The sequence below is a fragment of the Tenrec ecaudatus genome, chromosome 1, assembly GCF_050624435.1.
Source record: "Tenrec ecaudatus isolate mTenEca1 chromosome 1, mTenEca1.hap1, whole genome shotgun sequence".
NCBI lineage: Eukaryota > Metazoa > Chordata > Mammalia > Afrosoricida > Tenrecidae > Tenrec > Tenrec ecaudatus.
In genome coordinates, this window is record NC_134530.1 from 155,430,921 (window position 1) to 155,439,866 (window position 8,946).

An 8,946-nucleotide genomic window follows, 5' to 3' on the forward strand; every position below is an offset into this window, starting at 1 on the left:
TTCATTTGGGTTGAATTGATTCTTCTCTCTCTAGTATAAGATAGAAGTTAAGAGCATTGATTGAGCGTTTTCTTTCTTCTCAGTTTTTAGGGGAGCAAATGTCTCTCCAAACTACCTTATTAAGCAAACAAAAAAACAACCTATTGCCATCAAGTCAATTCTGATGATCACATACCTAGCTAGCAGTCCAGTGCTTGCTTGACAGTGCCAGGAGAGCTCCCTTAAGACTTTCTTTATAGGCATCTCCAAAATTCTGATATGTTATGTTTTAATTTTTATTCCACTCCAAGTACACATTTCCCTTTTGATTCCTTCTTTGACCCATGAGTTTAGACCTGTAGTATTTAGCTTCTTTCTACATAGTTGAGGATTTTTCAATAGAAATTAATGGTTCCTGATTTGATTCCACTGTGAACAAAAAACCACATGTGTATGATTTGAAGCATTTTAACTGAATTGAGACTTGTTTTATGGCCCAGAATACGGTTTGTTAGGGAAAATATGCCATGAGCACTTGAAAAGTATGTTAATTCAGCTATTGTCAGCTAGAGATTTTAATAAATATCTATTAAGCTTAATTGTTGAAAATGTTAAAATCTCTTATATCATTACTATGATTTGTTACATTATGATGATAGTCAATATGCTTATTCTATTATTGCTGAGAAAGAGGTATGGGAATGGCTAACTAAAATTGTGATTTTGTGTCTTTTTTTCCTGTAGTTTTATTACTTTCTGCGTTTTTATCTATGTTATTAGATACCCGGACACTTAGGAATGTTATGCATTCTTGATAGATTCACTCTTTATCATTATGAAATAACTTAATTTATCCATGTTCATATTCTTTGCTCTGAAATCTACTTTGTCTAATATTAATGTACATTTCAAATTTCTTTTGATTAGGAAAGTAACTTTTTTTCTTTTTACAACAGTTTTATTGGCACATAATTTACATATCATACAATTGAGTAGTTCAATTGTTCAATCATATCAAGGAGAATTAGTTTTATTTTTTATCCTTTTACTTTTAAACTATTTTGTCTTTATATTTGAAGTGCATTCTATATGGGTAGTATGAATGTGATGTTGATATTTATGTAATCTAAAAATCTCTGCCTCTTATTTGAAGTATGTAGAACATTTATAGTTAATGTAATTATTGATATTTAGCTATTTATTTAATTTATTTTTGTTCCATTTTCTTCTGTATTTCCTACTTTTCTTTTTGATTAATGGAGCTTAGAGGATTCCAGTTTTGTTACTGACTTAGTAGCTGTAACATTGTGTGTTTGTGCTCTTTTAGTGGTTGATTAAGGTTTCTACTACATAGGGTCATTATGAGTCAGGACCAATGAATGGCACTTAACAGTACAACAATAGTTATGCAACTTTAGCCTACCACAGTCTAATTTCAAGTGCTATCATGTCTGTCATTATACTGATAGTGTAAGTATCTTATTATAGTCAATTTTCAAAAATCCTTCGAAGTCTTTATACCATACTGCCTTACTTTTGCATATGTTGCAAACTCCATACTACACTTATTGTTCTCCTGATCCTTAAAAGACATTTAAATTATAAGGCATGATTACATAGTTATCCATGTAGTTACCATTTCTAGTTTTACTTCATTTCTTTTTGTCCCAAATGTGTATGTTTATCTGACTTTGCTTTCCTTCTGAAATGCAGATTTCTGGTGATTAATTCTTTCCGCTTCTTTACATGTGGCATAGTCTGTATTAAACTTCTGCTTTTGGATGATATTTCTGCTGAATAAAGGACCCTAGACGGACTGTTTCCCTTCTTTTCCCCCCTGTACTTTGAAGATACTGTCCCACTGTCTAATCACTGGTTTATTTACTTTAAGAAAAATTTAAAAATAAAACAATCTCCTGTTTTCCTTATCCTATGCATGGAATGCAGTGTTTTCTTCTGGCTGACTTTAAGGTTTTCACTTGATAATTGGAGTTGAACAACTGGATTGTGATGTCCCTATGTATAGTTTTATTCCATTTTTTTTGCATGTGTCATGCTTCTTGGGTTTATGAATTTGTAGTTTTTATCAATTTTGGAATGTTCACTCATTACTTCTTTACATAATTTTTCTACCCTATGTATTTCTTTGGAGGCTTAGCTATTCGCATATTAACCCACTTACAATTGTCCCACTCATAACGGATGCTTTGTTTATTTCTTTTTAATTCTCTAGTTTGGTAATTTCCATAGTTATTTCCTGAAGTTTACTAATATTTTTTCTTCAATGTCTACTCTGCAGTTTACCCCATCCAGATTTTTTCATTTCACACATTTTATTTTTTATCTTTATCTTTTTAGTTTAGATCATTTATATATTTTTTAAGTATCTGATTTTTTGAACCTCTGGAATACTATAATTCATGTTTAAGGTTCTTGTCTGGGAATTTTAGTTTCATTTCAATAGATTGATTTATCTCCTTAATAGAGAGTGTATCTTCCTTACATGTATGATAGTTTAAAATATTAAGTTTTTAAAAATTAGGCATTATGAATTTTACATTGTGGGTGCTGATATTTTTGTATCCCTGTAAATACCCTTGCACTTTGTCCAGAAATGCTTTTATATTAATTAAAGAAACCTAAAGAAATAGCTTGATTCTTTGAGATAGTGCTCTTATGATTTGTAAGCAGGATAGAAGCAATGTTCAATCTAAATATTCATTTCACCTGAAGTTCAGCCCTACCGTATCCATTGCCCAATATCCTATAGGTCATTGAGGGTTTTCCCCATTTCTTTAGTGGATGGAAGCACTATTCCATATGTTAATGCAAGAACTGTTACCTCGGATCCTTCTTAATCCTTTCTTAGCCTGCAGTAATTTTGTCTCACACATATCCTGATCAGTATTCAGCTGAATATTCCACAAAGACTTTTTACAGTTCTTTTGAGTTCCTTCTCTATTCAACGCTCTGCTTTCTGAAACTCTGTCTTGTGAACTTCAGCCACACTGCACATCTCTGTCTCGAAGATCCCCCTCATAACTCCAGAGCATCCACACAGTCCCTGACTTCCCTGTCCCTATGTTGTGACTCAAGTTAATAACTTGGAGCAATGATAATACTTTTCTCATTTGTCCCCCTTCTTTTTTTCTTTTCTGCCTACTATTGAGTGTCTTGCAAATGATTGTTTACTCGATTGTGACGGTTTTCTCAGCTGCTTCAGGTGGGATGATAAACTTGATCCATATTACTGCATCTTAATGAGAGCAAAAATCCCCTACATTCACTTTTTCCTCCAAGCCTTTTAGGTTGGTGAGCAGAAACATAGCCTCAAAACTCAATGTCATAGTTTAAATTCTTACTCAGGGCAACCCTATAGGCCAGGTAACACTGTCAGTGTGGGTTTCCAAGGCTGTAACTCTTTACAGGGGTAGAAAACCCCTTTCTCCCCAGGAGTGCCTGGTGGTTTCCTGGTGCTAGCCTTTGGTTCATAGCTCAACCCCTAACCCACAACCCTGCCAGGGGTCCTTAGAAATTATCCTACTTAGTGTGAATTGGTGGGTACCAATACATTTGCATAAAAAATATCCCCCTAACTGCTAAGCATTGGGGATTCCACCATGAGAGATTTGTTCCACTAGTTTCTTATCCTTAAGGTAATTCTTGTAACAAATTCAATGTAAGGTGTCTTGCCAGTTACTTCTGGATAGATGCTAGAGACCTGTTAAGTGGCAAGTAAATGCAGTGGGAAAATTGTATGTGCCAGTGGTCTGGTTTGAACCACAAAGCTTCAGATCTATCTAGGACCTCTGGTGGGCTTTGAGAAAAGAAGGTATCCCTTTAGCCATATGCCATGCCATCTTGACACTCATCAGTCAACATACAGGAAAGAAAACACACAGGACAAGCCTCACTCTCAGGGCTTAACGCGTTCTGGATAACTCGCTCTAGGTAAATGCTATACAAGGAAAACGAAGAGGCCCTATTCATCCTACCGAGTGTTCAGCAGGGATGTCCAAGAAGATATGCTGTGCTTTGATCCCTGAAGAATGGGCGAGTTTCTAAAAATAAATATGATATATAACTGCCTGAGTGAACACTCACAAGGGTAATTTTCCCCAAAAGAATATTCTGGAAATTGTGGTTGGAAAATAAAGAAGAAGAGAAGATGACATATTTGAAAACATATCAGTTCCAGCTTTCTCTTCCAACTGTACAAAGGCAATTAAAACTGTCTTAAGTAAGAAAGGACACCTATTTATACAAATCCTAGAACAATATAAAGTTTATGGCATCAGTCACAGCGGTTCTAGGGGACTCATTCTCATTTTCTCTCTCCAGTGCGCTCTGTTTCCCTCCACATCAGTTTCAATCACGGTCATGCTTTCTCTCTGTGCTCGGAGAGGCCCAGGCTCTCATAGAGTATCTGATCCTAGTAAAAAGAACAGTTTTTGTTTTCAGGAATAAAAATTATCCCAGAAATCTGTCATATTGGGTTAGGTTAGGTGAGGTTACATATCCATAAAAAAAATTGCTGGATAGCCGATTGTGACTCATGCCAACACCATGGACATCCAAATAAAATTGGGCTCAAAGAGGTTTCAATGAATGGTTTTTTTGGTTGTTGCTGTTGCTTTGCTTTTCAGTAGATTGCTAGGTCTTCCTTTTAAGGTATCTCTGCATGGGCTTGAAATTCCGAACTTGTGGGTAAGATGGAACGTCTAACTTTTTGGACAGTAGACAAGTGCATTAACCATTTGCACCACTCTGGGACTCCATACAGGCCTATAGCCCCAAACCAACTGCTGCCAAACCGATCTCAACTCATCGTGATTCCACAGGACAGACAAGAAGTGCTCCAGAGAAGAACTGTTTCCAAAGCTGTAACTCTTCGTGGAAGCAGACTGTCACATTCACAGAGCAGCTGGTGGGTTCGAACCACCAACCTTTTGGTTAGCAGCCTAGGCCTTGAACCACTGCAGCACCAGGGCTCCTCTTCATGTGCATATCAGAGCCTAGTACAGTGTTCATAAGCTTGAATCATAATGATTCCTAGACCTGTTTCATGTGATCCTTCGGGCAGCAGGGGAAACATAGGATGAGGGGAAAGAATTAGAGTAAATAAAATGACCAGTTTGTCAAATTCTTGAGTTGAGTTGGCTATTTCTTCCAACCTCAGATAACATTCATTTTTTACTCCACGCTTCAGGCTCTTCTTTTGACTGACATTTTCTACATTTCTTCCTCCCTTTAAAAAGAAAAAGAACGAAAGAAAGCCAAACTTCCGTTTCTTTCCCCAGAAGTATCAATATCACATGGACCGGTTGTACCACATTTTGCTGCTCCTTTACTGCTAGTTCTCTCCCAAGTTCAAGTTTATTGCTGTCACCACTGGAAGTTGCAGCAGCTTTAACTATGACTCATTTGTGAATCTCGTTAATATGCAGTTATCGCCTCTCTCTGGATCATTAACACACCAAAAGCAACCCTAATGATGGAGCTTGAAGATTTTAGGCAACAACTCTTTTACACAGAACTAAGTAATTTGTTAGAGGAGGGATTTGGGTGTGAAAATGGAAAAGGCCTCCTTTCTCAAAACACAGAGTGGTTATCAATTCCAGAAGGAACCCTTAAAAGGGAAATGCAGGTGGTGCCCCAGAAGGATGGAGAGAGAGAAACACACCCTAATGTCTCTTTCTGTAGGTTGTGGTAGAGAGTGCTCGTGAAAAGCTGCAAGGTTTTGAGGGACAAAGGTATAAATGTTCAAATAAGGACTCACATAGCAAAACGAAAGGAAGGCGTTATCCATCATGTTCTGAGATATTCGTGTTCTGGTCTTAATGGTAACTCAAACTGACTTTTGCCTGAGTTGGTAGTTCGGTGTGAGCTTTTGTTCTGTGTGATATCCAGACCATTCTTGAAAATGATAAACTTCTGTCGATTCAGTTAGATTTTGTCTCTTATACAAGCCATGGTCTCAATACTGACGTACTCTCAAAAATCTTTACCTCCGTAGATCTGTGCCCAGTACCATCTCTCATCTGGATTACTGCAGACATTTCCAATCATCTGGGTCTCCTTGCCTCTCTCCATAGCATGCTCCCAATTCCTTCAAGTATCTATATTGAGAAGATCACTCTCAATCACAAATCAGCCACCGTGTGTTTTGCCACAAAGGAAGAAACTGACATGCAAAGAGAAGCCACCTAGTGTGGCAGACACTGTTACCAGTGGGCTACTTTGAAGGGTTGTGTGAATGTAAAAGCAAGACAAACAACACCACAAGATGGACAAGAGGTATAGCTTTGAGTTTAGTATATCCATTTTAGCTAGTTCTGTCTCACGAGTTTGGAGAGAAATTAGGTGAGTCACTGCTACCCTGAAGCATTTCATGGCTAGTGTGAGACCGACAATTCTATTCTTTGCTAGATGTTTTCTAGTACGGAGATAAATCTCCATCGACTTGGGTTGCTTACTGATTACATTGGGCAGAGATTCCCTGTGATCCTACATTGCATATTGGAAGGAACTTCAAAAAAGTCTGTGGCTTTTCCAGGAAGATGGCGCTGAGGTAGGGTTCTCTAGAGAAACAAAACCAGGAAGCTGTACAGCAACAAGGAATATAATAGTGAATGGGTCCACTCAGACGCACAGAGGGCTCAGTTCAACTCATTTTTGTGCAACAGTCAATATACTGAAAATCTTTCAACTCACAAGGGTTTGGGTCCAAGGTCAAGGAAGCAGACACCAGAGTTTGCCCTCAGGCAAGATGCTGAGTCTGCCAGCAGGTAGGGTGCGTAAGCAACATCTAGTTGCATAGGACATTACCAAAGCAGGCACCAATGGGATCTTGAACTCAAGTGATGCCCAGGGACATGATCCACCAGCCTCAAGCTCAAGTGATATATGTACCAGCAGCATGGCGAATTAGGTCTCAAAGGAGCCTCAAAATCAAGATCTCCTGGTTGGCTTAGCCCGGAAGTCATGCAGCAGACAGTTGAGGCAGAGAACTACCTAAAGCAGCAGCATGCTGCTCCAATCACCAGGGAGCAAGAGAGAGAGGGGCGGACCTTGCAGATCTATTTATCTCTTTGTCCTCAATCAAATGGCAACCTGATTAACCTTTGCCCACAGGTTCCTATTGGCCGGGTTGGTACAATAAACCTAACTATCACATTGGGTTTGGGGATTGGGAGGCTGAGTGAGGGTGTCTAAAATGTACAATTAGGCCTAGCAGCATTCCAGGGCTTTGCTCCCATCCAAGCACCGATCTTCCCTGTGATGCTGAGCTGCCCTGCCCCTCCATATGCACCTGGGAACTGCGGCAACATGTAGCCTGGTATCCAGGAAATCCTAGCCTGTACCACCCACCCCACTGGGGGCTTTCCCCACCACCAACCCCACCCACTGCCACAGTCTCCTGAGCAGTGGGAGACAGCCCAGCACCAACCCACCCACACTGCCTGAGAAGGCCACCCAAGTTACTCTCCAAATAGGTAACTCTGGCTGTCTGGGGAGAGAGCAATACCCCAGTGAGATAGAGCTTGATCCCACAGTGCAGTTGGCTCCAGGTCATCCTAAGAATCATTCTTTTTTTTTGTTAATAGATGAGCTTATATTCGAGGCTCTATTTTATTTTTGACTTGACTCAGACTGAAAGGTAGAAGCCCTCAATGAGGACAACCTCCATCTCTGGGCAATCTGTTCCTACTGTTTCTCTTTGGCTGTCTGCATTCTCTTGGCCCAAAGCTTGGCATATTCAGTGGCCTCCTCCTAGTTTTCCTTGGCGTGCTACTTCTTCAGAGCAATGTGCTGGTACTTGTGCTGCAAGACACTCAGAGTCACAAGATGCTGAATCTTGGGGGCTTTGGTCCTGGTTGTTTTGCCTTCTTTGTTCAGGGGTGTTCTCACAACATACTGACAGATGTCATCTTCTTTAGAGAGAATGAAGAGTTTGCAGATTCTGCTGGCTCTTTCCAGGCGACAAGGCACAGTGGTATCAGTCAGTTCTGATATAGCTTTCTCCCCTTTTTTTACAATAACCAAGTTGAGAATGCTCAGATTGGCATCCACAATGCATCCCCAGACAGATTTGTCTCCAGATATCCTTTGTCTGTAAGAGAAGCACCCCTTACTCCAGCAGCAAGCAGACTCAGCCGTGAGTCAAGACACCCTGTTTTATGGGAAAGCCTTGCTTGGCATTCCCACCACTGGTGCGGACAACATAGCCCTTCCATTCATCACCCAGAGGCTTGACGTTGACTTCTGTGGCCATTCACTTTTCATAAAAAATGCGAAGTTTGGGTTCATTGTCAACTTCGATGAGTTTCTAGCAGCCAGTGTCTTGGAAGGAGATGTTCAGTTAGACACCGGGTCTCAGGGTCAGCACAGCCTTGTCACAAAATAGACAGCAGGCACATATGTCTAAGCTGGTGTTTGCGGATGCCACTATGTTGCTCCCAGTGCACACACGGTGCACCTCCTGCAGCAATCAATCATCACCTGCCCTCCTGTGAAGTCATGGCCCCCGGGAGTCAACCTGTAACCTGCCCCAGAAACCCTCCATCTAGCATCAGCATCTTGGAGTTCAGGGACTGTGGCAATGCTGCACTTTCGAGCTCAAATCAGGATAACCCCTGCCCCCCCCCCCAGTCTGTCTCCCACCACCATGCCCTATCTTCATGGTGAAGCAGCCCAGAAACTTTCTAACTACCCTCCCAGAGAGAAAACACAGGGCTTCTGCACTCCCAGGCAAATAGCTCCAAGCTCCACAAAAAAAAATGCGGCACAGAAAACAACCCACATTAGCAACCTCTGCTAGAAAGCAAGAGAAACAAAATACAGTGTCTGAGGAGCCACTGAATCTAACAACATACATAGAAGAAGCAGACTTTCAACCACTACAGAAAGAAATCTTCAGAATGCTTCTTAGAGTCATACAGTGCATGAGGGATTTGATACAGAAAA

At 40.3% G+C, this 8,946-nt stretch overlaps 1 pseudogene; it reads right to left on the bottom strand.

Annotated features, from left to right (window-relative positions):
* Positions 1 to 7,611: 7,611 nt before the first annotated feature.
* Positions 7,612 to 8,341, bottom strand: LOC142437020 (small ribosomal subunit protein eS6-like; annotated as a pseudogene).
* Between the last annotated feature and the right edge of the window lie 605 nt (positions 8,342 to 8,946).